The following is a 17,499-nucleotide window of genomic DNA, read 5'->3' as shown; positions in this document are numbered from 1 at the left end:
CGGGATAAAGTACCCTATGTGTTATTCTGATGACCCTAAAATCCGACTGGATGGCAAACGAGCAAGTGGGTTCCGATGGTAAGAGATCACCAACGCCCATAGACACTTGCAACACCAGGGGATTGCAGATGCGTTGCCAACCTAGAGGCCTATGATGGGATACCTCAAGTGCCAGTAATTCACCGTTGTCTTACTCTCCACGCACTGCTGCTTCACGCGGCAGGATTAGCGAGCAAGATAGTGGTAGCAATCCGGGCGGACCTTGCACAAGGTCCTACCACCTGCACAACATCTTCATCCAAATCCGTCCAGCCATTTTAACGTGAAGGAGTAACAAACATACACACACACACATACTCATCAACTTTTTATAATAATTACTAGGAATTCTACCTGCCTAAGGAAGAATAATATGGTTGAAGGTGTAACTCCTTTGTCTGCTCAAGGCCAGTAGATTACGAAAGACAATAATATTTACTCTAAGGTTTCATTCTTACATTATCGACCACTAGCTTTTACCCATGGCTTCGCACACGTGAAGCTACTTGCAACCCGCCGGCGAGGCCGGACGACCAGAGGTCCATTTGACGAAGCTACAAGCAGTGGCGGCGTTATATACCCATTGCGAGGCTCCGGGCGGCAGGTCTTGCGAGGCCCTTTCCTCGCCCTTTTTATAAAAAAATCTATATTTTTAGAGTTCCGTAGCCAAAATGGCAAAAACGGAACCCTTATAGTTTCGTCATGTCTGCTGTCTGTCCGTTTTACGTCTATGGGAGGTACACTAAAATTTTTTTTAGTGTACCTCCCATAGACGTAAAGTGGGGGTGATTTTTTTTTCTCATCCAACCCTATTGTGTGGAATATCGTTAGATAGGTATTTTAAAACCATTACGGGTTTGCTAAGACGATTTTTCGATTCAGTGATCTGTTTGCGAAATATTCAACTTTAGTGTTAATTTTCTTTAAATCGAGCGTCCCCCCCCTCTAAAATCTAAGCCAGTGGGTGGAAAAGTTTGAAAAAAATCAGGACGGTAGTAATAATCAAAATTGCAAGGAAAACTATAACGGCTAAGTTTGCTTGAGAATTATTAGTAGTTTATGAGTAAATAGCAGCCTAAGGTATAAAATATACCTAAACTTGGAAGATTCCGTATAAAATACGAAATCCTTAGATAAATATTACTTAATTTTTTCGTAATGGCTACAGAACCCTATTTTGGACGTGTCCGACACGCTCTTGGCCGGTTTTTATTAATAATAATATTGTTTGTTTAAAGAAGTTATTGGATAGATCAATAGATAAGTACCTAATTAGAGCACACTCGTGCGACCTCAAGTTCGTTTTATTCACCTACTCAATACTAGATGGCGCTAGCAAAGCGCAAAACATACCTAAGTGTCAAGATTCCAGGAGACCGAGTTTAGAATCACATCACTAAAATATGTACCATTCAAAAGTAGAAATGTGTTGAATTTTTTGACATAGTAGTTTTCAACTATCGGTACCTAGACAATTTAGCGTGAAACATACAAACACTTAATTACACACAAACTTCATGTTTATAACTAATAAGACTTATCTATCTATCAAATAACACTTTGATAATGATAAAATCAAAGGTAATCGTAATTTTATTTTCGAAGTGGATAAAGATAATTGAAAACGTGTTGATAAGGCGATGAGCTGTGTGCAAGGTTCGCTCTCAATTTCGGATCGGTGCCACCATTACTCACTCCGTAACTCGTTTAATCAGGGAAACTAAGGGTACTACAGGATTCATCTCAGTACCACTACCATGAGTTTACAGTGACCGTACTCGATAGCGACGGCGTAAATTATTTGTAGACGTTCTGTACAAATTTCTCTATCGAGTACGGTCACTGTAAACTCATGGTAGCTTAGTGGTACAGCTCTAGCTAGAGCGCCTAGAGTGTAGGGATGGCACGTCGTTCGAAAGTACAGTCACCAGTACCAGTATCTGATACACCAAAGCTTGCATAAATATCTGATCCGTACGACTCTATCCTAGAGTCGGTAGGACGTGTCAGATATTTTTGCACGCTACGCTGTGGCTGATATTAATGCAGGTGACTGTATCATTTAGAAGTACCTAGGTAGTACTCGTAAAGTCTGTGAGTTGATACAAAACTTACATTTTTTCTACAAGACCATAAAGATAAGAAATATGCATGCTTTCCACAGATGCTATGTTCTGTGTGTGTGACCTAGTTAACGCAACTAAAAGTGACCGATATCCAATTAAAAAAAATGTCGACGAAACTATTTGACTATTATATGTGCCTACTGAATCTGGATATCACTCGATTTTTGAAACCACTCAAAAATGCCATTTAGTAAATCATTAGATTAGATTAGATACAGCAGTTGAAATGAATTTCTGGGATTTTATTAAATTCTCGTGGGAATTCCCTAAAATTACATCGTGGTTTTCATTGACGTTAAATTAAAACACCCTTGCCAAATTTCGTGACTCTAAACCCAGCGGTTGTTATTAAGAGATTTTATACCTATCCCGTGGGAATAATAATAATAATAATAATAAATTTCTTTATTTAGGCATTTTCTTCATAAAAAGTTTCCTTTATTCCAGGTTATAAAACTAACTTTTTGCCAAATTTCATCCAAATCCGTCCAGCCGTTTCAGCGTTAATAAGTAACAAACATACTCACTCACTCACTCACTCACAAAACTTTCACATTTATAATATTAGTAGGATTAGGTACTACAAAGCGTGAACCTCCTTTTTTGAAATCGGTTGAAGATTCTTTTGCTTTGCGACTACTTACAAAATAAATAATTTATTAAAGTTTTAATTTCCTTCTTTTGAATAATTCTCAACTCGATTTCTTCTCAAATATTGTGTTTCAGATATCGATTAATTATAAGTATCTTATCTTAGGTAGGTACTCAACTTAATAATAGGTAATGAAATAAAAGATGCAATTCGATAGTGAACTGGGAATAAAATAACAATCTTTGGTTTTTGACGTGCTTACGTATTTGTAAACATTGTTCGATTAAATAATATGTTCATTTTATTACTTCTCGTGAAGACAGTCATGAGAAAGTCCGTGTCCTGAAATGAATTGATTGTGCCATTTTAGACGGGAATTAAAAAAGGTCAACGTTATTTTCGACACTATAGATTTACATGATCGAATAGTATTTATGTAAATTACGATATTTCATTGAAATTATTTGTTTGTTTACTTACCTACTCTTCGTATTGGATGCATTTGATATTTCAAAGTCCGCTGTAATTGTAACCGCTAGATGGCGCTATCATCGCGTACTCAGCGAATTATGTCTGTCAAATGGCATGTCTCTTTATTTATCTTTATCCCAACGGGGTAGGCAGAGATTACCCCCCTTATTCATAAAACATAACAAGCCTATGTTAACTAACACATGCTTTGTCCCTTTCTAACAAATACAAATGTCGAAGTGACAGATAAGGACAAACGAATTTTAGCGGCATTTTAACTAAAATAGGTTTGATTGTCGTTTATGAATAAGGGGGTTAATCCTTCCACTTGCTACGATCCTGGCATACAACTCTCGCTTCCTCTACATTCATCAATCTTTTCATGCATCCACGTCGGTTTAGAGTACCCCTGATCCAACCTTTCTTCAGAACGTCCTCGATTTGATTGTGGTAAGTTCGTCTACGCCTTCCTCTTCCAACGTTCCCAATCAACGCTCGTCTTATAGATCTGCCTAGTCAATCTACAACAACAACAATATAACACAAAACACAACACAATTGATTAATATATTTTTTTTAATACAATTTAGAAGAAGATTTCGTAAATCGATCCCCCTATATTTTAACACCCTGTACGGGGTCTTATTAAAGTATCTTATCAACACCAGCTTAAGCTTAGCCATGCAGCAATTGATTGATTCGTCAATTTAGGGCTTTACGCGATTATATTTGCATTATATACTCCATTAAAAACATGAAAGTTTTTTATTCGCACCGCTTAAGTTTGCGTGTAAGTAAATAAACTTTCAAGCATTTTTAGTGCCGGGTTTAGTTAGTTGGGGGGTGAGGGGCGCCAGATTACAGGGCGCCGCGCGTGCCAGCTCAATTTAACCACTTATTTAAACACCTATTTTTATCAATGTAAAGGAAAACTATATTCAACGTTAATACTTATTGGGTAAGACTCGCCCGGGGCGCTTATTAGAAGGCCAACTATGCATTATACATAGGTAGGTTTTTTACATACGTGCCTAATCTAATAACAACGTTTACATGTTGGTAGGTAGTCGGTGCTGTGGCCGGTTTTAGAATAGGACAGAGCTATCCCGTGGGTGTCGTAAAAGCCGACTAAAGGGCCTGCAGGGCCACTACAAAATTCGAAAATCGAAGTTCGTATCGTACCGACCCTCTCACTCTCGTATTAGATAATATAGGCGTCGTCGTTCGGGACGAAACGACGCGAAATTCGATTTTTCGAATTTCGTAGTAGCCCTACAGCTCTGCGGTGTCACAGAATATAGGTATAATAGTACTAACGTACAGAATGGCCACGCTCCGCCCCGCACCGGTTCGAGTTACCCCACCCCGCAAGCGCAGATTGCATGAAAACCGCAGGAGGAAAGCAGTCGGGTGCGCAACGCAACGCGATGTATGTCGGCCGCACGGCACTAAGTTCGGGAGCAATTATTTTGCGAAATGGTAACGGTACCCTACCTACTTCCTTTTTCTAAATAAATATACTTAATGATTTCTGAAATTATCGCGATTAATACATGAAATAACTACCTACCGAATAATTCGTTTAAGTTTGTAGTCGTATATCTATTGTAATTGAAAATAATTATGCTTAAATACACAGACAGACACATTTTAAGTAGGTTTAAATACATAGGTAAGATTAAGGATTACATATTTGCACTATCTAAGGCTTACCTACATATAATTAATTGGTAGCATTTATTTGGGATTTGCGATAGCCAGCCCTGTGTATCTTACGCACACATTGACGCGTGTACAGACATCGTCGTGCCTATGTAGATTCAAGAACGCGTATTTTGTACGGCGTGGCCGCCGTGTGGCGGTGTAGAAGGCAAGGGGAAACTACGACCAAACTATTTTGATAGTATTTAACAGGAGTATGAGACGGACGATACGATATGAAGTTCGAATTTCGTAGTTGACAGAAAAATGTCGGATTTGTCGCGCCATCTCGCGCGTCACAGCAGCAGATATCGATTGACGTTAATCGTCGATACAATCTGAAACCTGCCAGTCACGCAGGCGTGTGAGAATGAGATAGAGTAAGAGATAAGAGCGTGACAGCATTACTAATTAGCACCCAACGTAAATTCCCCTAATCGGCTTGATAAAGATAGCGCTATAAAAGGGCTCGGTGTGAATGAAGTTCAGGTACTGAAGATGGTGCGTGCTTTAGTGGTGCTTTGCTGCTTGGGGTTGGCTGTGGCCTCCCCCCCGATCGTTAGGTCCAGGGAGGAGATCCAGGCTTTCAGGAGTTTCCTGGAGAACACCCAAACCGGTAAGTTTGAAAACAATGCGAGAAAAAGTCGGGATGACATCTAACTAAGTATTCAGCCCGTAGCTTTTGCATGGCAATAGTTACCTTTATGGCGGCACTTCACATGGCGTTGTGTATTTGAGTTGCGCTATTGACATCTCCATCGCTCACGCTACAAATGATATAGTTCATCTCTTTCACACACGCAAATATTTCGGTGAATATGCCAAGTGAAGTGCCACTAGAAGTCACTTATTTGGCTACTCGATCGACTAACTGTTTAAAGCAACTAAAAATCTAACATTGCAGTTAATTTTCAAGTAGAAAATAATGTTATAGTTGTTTCTTTAAAAAAATACGGCTCTGTCCATTGGAGAACAATTTTGCCAGTGTCTAGTAGGATTTGCCGTTGACGTAAAAAAAATCTACAAATCGAAATATGAAGGGTAATGGTGGGTGAACGATGACAGCGCGAAAAAACATAAAACAATGTGCTAATTGTCGATTAATGGTGTCATCTGCCCAATTGACATTGAAACGGAACAAGAGACACCTTGTACCGCTTCGTTCACAAATATATGAATAATAAATAAATAAACATAAAATTAAATAACTACTGCAAAGTTCACAATGTATTAAATAAGCCTCTGCTGTTTACCATGTCTGGTCTCTATTATTCGGTTAATCGCTTAGTTATTTACTTAAATGATCACATTAAAAGAAAGGGTGACTATATTTAATCACAAGTGAATACATGGATTCAAATGAAATATAATATACTTGATGATAAAACAAGAAAAGCTCTTCGTTTTTCACAGCTCTATACATTATTCAAACTTAGAACTAATCTTCGCTTCCATTCATCGTTCGGTGTTTTAAATTAATATGACTATCTCATCTCATCGTTTATCTCTTTTACATGTTTAAAATCAACCTTCAGTTTCGTTCGTCGTTCATTATTCAGAGTCGTATACCTGTCTCGCTCTTACTCTTACAAACTCTTTTTCTTTCGGACTTTCGCGGCGGGATTCAAACTGGAAGGTTCTTCAATTATCGATCGGGAAAAAAGAAAAATGGAGGTTTTGGGGGCATTCGGTTCTGGAACTTGGGGAAGGGAAGGTCGTTGCGCTGCTGGGTGATTTGCGCGTTTTTGTTAATTTTGATTTGATTTATGATGGAGCTTGCGGATTGGTATTGGGAGGCCGATGTCGCTGGGGAGTACCCATGCGTTTTTGTTTGTTCTTTTGCTATTTATTAGTCCTCCCGTCTCTTTAATCTTTGATCGCAAATAGGCTGGCAGGCCGGTGGAGAGTCTGAGGTCGCTGGGCAATGCTCACGCGTTTTTGTTTCGGTTCTTTCGCTGCTAGTCTTCCAGCTTAGTTCTTTATTCTGTGAGGTCTGATTTGAGCCTCGGGGTTGGATACCTTGCGGTGCTAACGAAAACCCCCGCTAGAATCTCCGCGGTCACCATTACCCAGGAACCAGGAACTGTGAGGTCAGATATGTATTTCTTTATCTTGTGCAACGAGTCATGTAAGTACGCCCTTGTTAACTTTACTCATTTACTGTTGTGTGCTATATATATAATATATGTGTGCTTAGGGACTTAATAGAAAACATAAAAGAAAAAATACTTATTAAAAATTTCTATGTCTAAGGTTGACACAATTATGGGATACCTACTAATAATTCCATTCCAGAAAATTCTCGACATTTATGTGTTATATTTGGTCAAAGCTAGGCATGTAGCAAAGTTCTATTCTTGACAGGGGAACGCTATTCATGTACTGAGAGCCAGACTGAATAAATCGTAAATGTATAAACTATCTGCTATCGACAGATTTTTACAAAACAATAATATAATAATTGCAGTATTCTTAAAGTGGGTAACTTATATTGTGTTTGACTGTACAGACGGGGAGACCATTACCTCCATCCAATAGATATTAAGTTGGTTGGTATTCTATTTCTCTAAGATAATTCCATAGGTAGTGAATGAATACTACTTACCTGCATAGCAAATAATCTGCCTTTACTTGATAGGATAAGAATACCCAAATTGAAATCTATAACCCGGTCTATAAACAGGTGGGAGGTAATTAGGGGGGGACAATAATTTATACATATAATATTATCAATTAAATAAACTATTTATAGCAAGAGTACTTTTGCCATACCATTATATTATAGGAAGGAAAACCCAAATGCTATTTCTAATTGACTTGTATACACCGACTTTATGAATTTTATCACCTGGTGGACACATAAGTATATTACCTATATACAACTTTATTATCCTGCATTTGAGCCCTAGAATGCTCTTTATTTACTTAACTAATCCATTTAATTCTGTGTGCTTATTTCCAATTGCTGAAGTAAAATGGAAAACTTATAATACCATATTCCTGTTCTACCTATCGCTCACACAATATCCTTATAGTGTGGGTAGTATTCTGTATATCCCCATTATACTATAGCAAAAGGAAACATTATTTTATTCTCATTTTGTTTGTGTTTTATTAAACTGTTTTCATTTGGCTTATTTTACTGTTTTTATTTTACACTGTGTTTTTACTAATCCTGTGTTCTTCCCTTCTTAGCATTTTAGAAATCTTGGTTTGTTATTATAGCTAAGTGTTTTAAAAGTCATGATTTTAATAAACTTCACAGACCTATATAATCACTAGGTTAATCTCCTTAAATCTTAGATATTTTACTATGTTCTACCATAAGCATTTATTAATGCGCTTTATTTCAGAATGTCATACCTTAGAGCTATACTTGTTCCTCTCAAGTAATCATGGATACAACTTGCCCCTGTTCCCCTAACAGCATTCCATAACATACTACAGCATTCTATATTCCTAGTCAAATTAGTTATTTTCTAGTAATGTGTTCTTAGCTGCGTTATAGGTAGGTAGATAATTAGTTGTAGCTTAAATTCAGACCAACCAATCTTTACTTCTTCACTAAAAGTACCGTATGGGTTACCTAGGACGGACACAACGAAGGGTCAATCATTTTATTTAGGCACTAGACAACCACTAGACGATCACATGGCCAATTCACATCATCACGCTATCATATAGTAGGTTTCAGACATCTCAGTAGGACTCATAAGCTCTAGTTATATAGGTAGGCTGCACATAGGTAGGTCATAGTTTGAGCTTAGGAGCTTTTGATTAATTAACAGAGCTTTAGATTCAGGAGGTTGAACTTTTAGATTCAGGACTGCGAACTTTAGGTAGGTTTAGCTTTGAGCTGGTAGAGTAGGTTAGTTAGGAATGGGCAGAAAAGTTTTTATTGGGGGGGGTTCGTTACAGTGGAGCTGCCGTTTCCAGGATTTATGATCAGTTGAATTACTTAGCAGTAGGTTTACTTTTAGTCTTATTGTAGGTTACTATTAGGTGTATTGTTAAAATCTGGTAATCATTATCTTGACTTTTTATGAACTTATTTCTAGAATTTATTAAGTTATTCAATCTCTTATAGGCAGACAGATATTCAGGCAGGTTTTCTAGACAGGCAGGGAATGCCCAGCTAGGGCACAGTGTTGCCGTGGAATGGAAGTGAGAGTAAAGATTTGGTTTTATTTGTAGTTTTATCGTTTGAAATTATAATTTATAGGGCAGGTATATTAATATTAATAAGGATATTGATAAAGGAAATAACATAATACACAATCGTAAAGTAGATTTTTACTTGAATTTTACATAATTGCTTAGAACTAAGTAAACCCCTTCACACACTACGGTTTTTGTCCACTAAGTTCCGTCACAGTGTTTTCCAATTTTATATGCTTAATGAATAAGTTCCGTCACTGTGTTTTCCAATTCTATCCACTTAAATCACTGCATGTCCGGTGTTCACTCATAGTTCATAGTTTATTACACAATTTTGCACTCCGTTATTCAGTCTTTTATCACATAGTTTATCACCTTATGTGTTTAACTTGGAGTAGGTAGGCATCGTCTGAGACGTAAACATAACAGTCGCTAGGTTATTTTGCACTAAATATTACTTAGATTACTTGAATTGCACATTGCATTGCTTGTCTTCTTTGGAATCGTTTAAAAGTAACAATTAGGTCAATAATCTAGGTCAGTCAAGTCAAAGAAATAGGTAACCTGCAGGGCTACTGCGAGGTTCGTGGTCCCGGTTCGTATCATTCGGTTCCTCTGACGCTTATAGTGTTTAATGCGGGAGCGAGCAGGACGGTGCTATACGGGCTTCGATGTTCGAGCTTCGGATTCGGAGTAGGCTCGCCGTCGTATAGACACAGTTGTTTGTTTTTAATAATCCATAGACTAGTAAGGGAAACAGAAAAGTAAAGGGCATACGGCCATACAGCCAAGTTGTAGTAAAGGATAAGTTTTCTGTCATTATTTTGTATGGTTTTAGCGTAAAAGTTGAAATTTAATTTCAGTTTTATTTATGTAATACAGGTACATTTTTAATGTCCATCATAGTCAAATCAAACAAGTTTAAACATCTTTTGTTGCTCGGAGATATTGGATAACCCAAGTTTTTATAATGAATGTGTCGCGTTTGGTACAAAAGGTAATAATTATTATTCATAGGGTGCTACGTTTAGTTTATGTCTATTTTACTAAATAAAAATTAATCTGTTTATCTGTATATATACCTCATAATAAAAGGTATAGGTAGGTAAAGTCATCCGGTTTGGTTCATAGACCGACACGAAACCGTCAGTTCAGTTTGTATGTATGTATAAAATACTCTGTGGGAACCATGTCGTAATAAAATTTAGCGTCATTTGATACACATTGCTCGAGAAAAATATGATTATTTACAATAAAAGGGTTCCATAATGTAGGCCGGGAATCAAGTACAGTCGAGTACGAGTGGTAGGTAGGTGTACTCGAGATACAGTTAATTTTACGTTCTAAATGATTAGAGGTACAATTGAATCGAATTGATAGGCAGTAGTAGGTAAATTTAGGTTGTGTTGTTGTATTGTTGTGTTATTAGTTATTACTCAGTTTTATTGGCTCTGAGGGCGATGTATGAGGTTAATTCACTCTGACTTAGGGCAAGACGGTAAAATTAGTCATCATCATCATACTAGCCATATATGCGTTCCGCTGTTAGGCGCAGGCCTCCACTCGGACAGGGAGGGCTTTGGCGAGATTTCCACGTAAGCCCAGTCGTGCGTTTTAGTAGTTCAGTTCTATTATAGTTTATAAGGTTATAAAGTTGAAAAGTCGGGGGGGTGTAATAGTTTATTATAATTATAAAGTTATATAGTCGGGGGGGTGTATACTTTAAATCTAAACCTTGACTTACCTATTTTATTTCAGTATTAACTTAACAGGGCAATTCGCTGTTAGGATAGTATTAGCGCACAGGAGGAACCTTTTCTCAATTAGTTTGCAGGGATTTCTTTGGCAGGTTAATGAAATATCACCATGGCGTATGGGGCGAAAGGGTTCTATCTGAGTACGCGATTGGGATTTTTCAGCTGTAGGTACTTTTGGCCCCCGACGCAGAGAGAGGAGTGTTGTGGGTTTGGTCGCTGTGTGTGTGTTTGTATGTCTGAGTGTCCTTCTGTTTGTCTGTCTGTGGCACCGTGGCTCTTGAACGGGTGGACCGATTTGAGTGCGGGTTTTGTTTGAAACATTTTTAAATTAGGGTCCCAAGTCTCTCGGATTACGAATCGCCGAAGTATTTTATCGACGAGTTGATGTTTTATTACTTCATGATATTAGGGTTCTGTGAATAGGATTATTTTAGTTCTTTCGAGCCTTTAGTTCCTTTTAGTTCTTTGAGGTTCATTGAGGTTCTTTGAGGTCCTTTGAGGTTCTTTGGGGTCTTGAAAGGTCCTGGATGTCTTGGATGTGTTGGATGCCTGCGATGTTACAGATGTTCCTCGAATTCTCCGATTTCTCCGATTTCATTGACTTAAGGTCCCAAGAAGGTTCTTAGTGGTAAGGTTCTTGAAATAAGGATTACTTGTCTTATGATACTTACTAGGAGGAGATAAGATTCTTCGTCTTAGAATTCACAAATAGCGTTCGACAAAGTAGGGTGCCTCGAGATAGGGCTCCGCGCGACGAGGTTCCTCGAGATAGGGTTCCACATCTTTATCACGTTGAGGTTCCGATAAGGTTGTATGTATGCGTGAAGTTTGTGATAATTGCGACCTTTTTAGTTACTACCATTAGTTTAGAACTTAGGGCATATAAGTAGCTTTTGTTTTTAAATAATTTCTTCCATCATTCCATAGTTATATAAGGTTATGTATTCATGGGTGATTGGCGTTAGTCACATTTACAACCTTAGTTGACACCGGGTTAGTTCATCCATTATTTGGTTAGTTGTAAACGCACCAGTAGGTACAAAAAGCTTCGAATTTTGTTGTGTTACTAAGTTTTGCAAAGTTAAAGGTACCCCGTAACTATTTAAATTAATTGACTTTAATTACATATTTATTTATTTCAAAAACTGCTAGGCGATGGCTGGACGACGAATATGGACGATGGTCATAGTTAGGCTCTTTCAGTTCTGGGTTTACCTCAGTGTAATAATTTAATTGTACTTAATCTATAGTAGATAGGTAGGTAACTTGCTATTAAGTATTGCTCGATTCTGAAGTAGGTACCACTTAAATTTATTTCAATCGTCCCATTAATATTATAAGCCTGAAAGTATGTGTGTCTTTTACCTTTTAACGTCTGAACTGCTGAACTGTTTTGGATGAAATTTGGTATGTGAATGGTTTGACGCTCGGGGAGGCATAGCATAGGATGGTTTTTATTCCGAAAAGTTCCCGCGGGATGGCGGAAAATTGATCCTGCGCGGGCGGAGTCGCGGACATTGCAATAGCTAGTATTTATTAGTTAAGCAATACTTGCGTTTCTTACTTCTTGCTACTTTTATTTTACGCTTAGGTGTTCCAACTGATTTATAAGTACATATGTATGTATGTTCTCAATTATTAAGTTGGTAACTCTAATCAAGTATCAGACTAATATTACGAAAATAGGTTATTTAGTAAGAAAGTATGTTTGTTAGGATGCCTATTTAGATCAAATCGTGTAAAACAGATATCTCCCACTACCACAGAATAGATAATAGTATAAGTACGGTTGCTAGGCTGCAAATAAGAGGCATAAAGTATAGTTGTCTTCAACAGAATTGCTTCACAAAACTTCAGAGGTTAAGTAGATTTTTGATAACACCAATTTAATTATTACAACTATGTAAATGAAGATTTTACGTAGGTAGCTCGACAATCAGTTGTGGGGTGTGTAATTGAAGTTTCAGTATATTACCACTACTTGCAGTTCCGAAAAGAAAATAGTTAAGCGTAGTTAGAGTAGGTTACGCATGTATGTATGTGTGTGGGTGTGTGTATGTGTGTGTGCGGTTCGGGTCTCTTAAGTTGAGTTTGTTTCACTCCCGGTGATCGGATTGACTTGAAATTTCGTATAGAAAAATGTAATACGAGTACTTAGCGCAATGCGAGTACGGTAAGCGGAAGGTACAGTCAGAAAAAAAAAAAAAAACTTATTAGTTTAACCTAGAATGGGATGTCCCGTTATCTTAGTAGCTAGGTGCTTGGCTTGGTTTTGCCTGCTATACAAATAGGACCTTGAAAAAAAAACAGGTTTAGTCATGATAAACAAACTTTCATTTGCTAAACGTTTTGCTCTGTGTAGTACAGGCGTTTTCAACCTTTTGGTTTTAACGACACACTTTTGTTCATCAAAATTCTACGGCACACCAATAAAAAAAACAGCCAAGGGCGAGTCGGACTGGCGCGTACAGGGTTCCGTATAGTAAAACCATATTATGTATAACATGACAGACAGCAGAGGCTTATTAATCTTACACGCGACGCGTCAGTTGTTTTCATACTATTTCTCATTAAAGTAGCTATACATGGTTTCAATGCACCATGCACTTCGCGGCAACCGCAGCACACCGGTTGAAATGTCTGGGGTAGTAGTTTGATAAATGCGGTGGTAACATACAAATGTATGTATGTATATGCAAAAGCTATGTATTTGATTTAATTTTGAATAACTTCAATAGAATTTTAGCATTTTAATTTAGCTAGCGAAGTACTTGCGGCCTTATATGCTAGTGCCATCACGATTAATTTTGAGTTAGCAATAAGTGTTTATCCAAACGTAACTTCGTTTTAAAGTTCTGTCTGATTAATTTCTGAATGCGGTAGATATTTTGTTTATAAGCGTAACGCGTACGTAAATAAGTTGATGAAAACAGTACGGTTTTTGTAGGCTAAATAAATACTAATTTCTTTATTACATCGGTATAGTATCCGACAGTTAGCAGGACGTGATATATTTAGGCATCAATTTTCAATGCCATGGTTTCGATTCCGTGAATGTAAGAAAATAATAGTAAGGCTAGATTATTTTCCATCTTTATTTCCAATAGCATATCTATTTATAGTAAAGTTCCTCTTTGGTACTTACACAAGCTGTTTGCCAAATTTCAAAGCTAGAATTTAATGAAACTACGCACACACGTGAGCATGAGCATTGTATGTCTGTCAATCATTTGTGGTGATGTTTGAAATAAAACTTTAGATTAACGCGTAAAATTGCAACTAGTCAGTTTCAATTATTTTTGTTTCATTTTATTATTAAGCTTCATAATGGATAAGGTATAGGTATACATAAGAAATGTGCATGAAAAAATCCGTTAAGTCAAAAGTGATATACGAACGTTGGTAGCTTCATAGATACACCTAGGGACAATTAATGTAGGTACATTTATAGTCAGAAACAGGAGTGATAAGCAAGTTGTATAAATAATTTAGGCCAGAGATGAGGTACCTACATACTTTTATTTTTGAGGGAATTCAGTTGTTGTTGTAGCTGTGGCCTTTGTCCGTATTAAGTTAAGCCATCGATCACTAAAGCTATTCAGTGCATTTATATCTTCCTACCGTTTCCTCTATCTTACTTCAAAACTCATCAAAATTTGTTCAGCATTTTAGACAAAGGATTTAACTGACAATTAGGTGGACGCCGACTTTGCATTACTTAGTTGAAAGTTGAGTTTCAAGCATTAGTAACCAATGGTGAAGGTGACGTCGTAGAGGGGTTGTACAATTAAGTGCAAGTATGTTTCCGCTTTTCTTAAGTTACCATAAGGATTTCAAATGCGACATAGAATTAGGGTCAACTGCCTATATATAGTTTTGAACGTTATTATTTCTTCATTGCAATTAATAATGCACTATTACTGTTACTATTACTAGAATTATTTATTGTCGTTAATTATTGTTTTCACATCAGTGTATGTTTTCCTTATCCCCAACTGCTATTTATTCTAAAATAGGATTTCATCATCAAAAAGGGTTTGAGAATCGGTTGTGCATTGTGGGCACAAGCGTTCTCCCGACACGTGTGCTATCGGAATAAACTAAACTATTTCATAGTTGTGCAGATTTCCTCGCGATGGTTCTTACGTAATTGTTTCTATGTGGGTAGATTTATTAATTCATTTTGCTTCAAAAATAGTGATTTTATGCTTTTGATGAACTTATGTTGGCTCCCATATTCAGATGTAGATATGGATATGAATATAGTAGATATTTAAGATCTGGGTTTTCCCATTATTTACCTACTCTACGTTTGTTTGGCATTTGAGTTATCCATTTACAGGTGTATTTAATTAAATCATTGATTATTTTAAAGTCGAGACTTGTGCGAGGGGTTTTTCTGTTGTAGTAAGTAGTGCGATTGTTTCAGAGAATAGGCAGGGTCTCGCTATGATGAGGCGTTTCTTCTACCCTAGTATTTAATGATTGTGCGTTTCGCGATATGGTTATGTTAGGAGAGTTCGAGTAGGCCGCACAAAACCCAAGTAGAAATAGTTGATTAATTTTAGGTAGGTTTATGTCATAAGTGTGTCTTTGTGACATACGTAAAAAGATCAGGGTATGGTAAATAGTTGGTTAAATTACTGCCTTATCATTTCGCAATTATTAATTATAATAAATTTAGATCAAAATGAGTTTCATTTAAAAATATCTAATACTATTCCACTTTTAATCCAGTTCTATTCTTGATTAGTAATGAAACCAGGTTTAATGTTTAACTGCGTTTTAAATAAAGAAACGTAGGTAGTTGACATTTAACGCATTTAATATACCTACCATTCTTATTGTACTACTTCATGCTTAGAGTAAATAGGTACTGGAAACGTTAGTAAACGTAGTGACTCCTCGGTATTTTAAAATCTTGTCTCTAAAATTTATTTATTAAGTTGCGGTTATTACTATATATAAAAAAAAATCGGTTCTTTTATTTCAAACATAAGTTGAAGGCTTGGAAAAATTTCAGCTAACTACATATAATTATGGAATAAAAAAAAAATACAAAATTATGTTAGGTAGACACTAGGTGATTGGAGAAAGTAAGAAATTACTAATTTTAGGGTCTAATTAACTTTAATGTTTCTACATGAAAATTATTACTTACATCTGAGTTATCCTTAGGGATTGTTGAGATGTTGTGGCACGTGTGAAAAACAAGATTGGGGAAGGAAGAATGTGAATGTTTACTGACAATTTGACTGGACAAAAAAAAAACTTACGACTTGACTCTACTCTAGTATGAGGGGCTATAACAACTCGGCAGTTCTGTGGATGATAAGGATGGTTTATTGGCACTTGACTCCTGACACAGCACTCAACCAATGATTTTTCTTGTGCAAAAGGTGATAGGTTAAGTCAAAATTGACATCAGCGTTGACGCTGGCACCAGAAAATTCATCACTATACGATTTCCACCCAAGCAGATGCTAAGGTGCTAATGCTAAATCGCCATAACACTGCACATTCCCAAAAGACTGGTGTCTATTGTATTGGAGGAGTATTTTGGGCTGGGCTGTTGATTAACGGATGTCTATAACCCACGATGACAGGATACCGTACTTTATGTACACTGATGCTTCGCGCTCAACCATCCGGCCTTGGAAGAGGTTATATTGGCGGTTCCATTTTCGGTCGACAGGCAGATGCAAGACTGGGGTGGAGGAGCCGATATAATGCTATTAGAGCTGACTGCCTCACAACCAGTTCCTCTATCTAACGCTCCCTCGTGGTGTGATAGTTATTCATAATTAATCAGTCAAGGGGCTCGAATATTCTTCTATTTATTTTAGTCACTACCTTTTGGCATATGTACTCATTACACCACAGATTTCACTCACGAGAAAAGTGCTAATAAATTGCGAGTAATAATTATACTCGAATATACTTATAAATGATTATTTCAATACTTTCTCCAGGATATTTACGCTTCATTAGGTAAAATTAGGTACGGCTTTATTATTTACCTTTTTTTAATAATCCGCGTTCTTAATCAAATCAAACATGTAAATTGTAAATTGAAAGTCTGGATCTATGTTCGATATTAAATATACTGAAGTATCATATAAGTTATGGTTTTAGTGACAAGATATCGCGTAGAATATTAACTAGGGGACAGTTATGCGTAACTAAATTCTTAGATGGGTTGCAAAAGTGGGAAATGTGATAATAATTAATTTAGAATTTAAAATTATTGCTTACATCGGAGCCACCTAAAGGAATTGGTGGATTGTTGTAACACGTGTGAAAAAGAGATTGGAGGAGCATGAATGTGAATGTGTATTGATTTCCTGATCATATGACGTGACCAACCTAAAAAAAAAATTTACTTGACATTACCAAGTTGAGGGGTTATAACAATTCAATAGTTCTAGGAATGGCAATGATGGTTTATCGGCGCTTAACCTTTGATACAGCACTCGTCAAATGGATTTCTTGTGCAGAAAGGTGATAGGTTAAGTCATCAATGACATCAGCGTTGAAGCTGGCGCCAGAAATTCATTACTATACGATTTCCACCCAAGCAGATGCTAAGGTGCTATGCTAAATCGTCACTACACACACATTCACCAAAGGACTAGTGTCCATGGTGCTGGAGGGA

Source organism: Choristoneura fumiferana, chromosome 2 (genome assembly GCF_025370935.1).
Source record: "Choristoneura fumiferana chromosome 2, NRCan_CFum_1, whole genome shotgun sequence".
In the NCBI taxonomy this organism is placed as follows: domain Eukaryota; kingdom Metazoa; phylum Arthropoda; class Insecta; order Lepidoptera; family Tortricidae; genus Choristoneura; species Choristoneura fumiferana.
Note: the sequence above shows the minus strand (reverse complement) of the source record.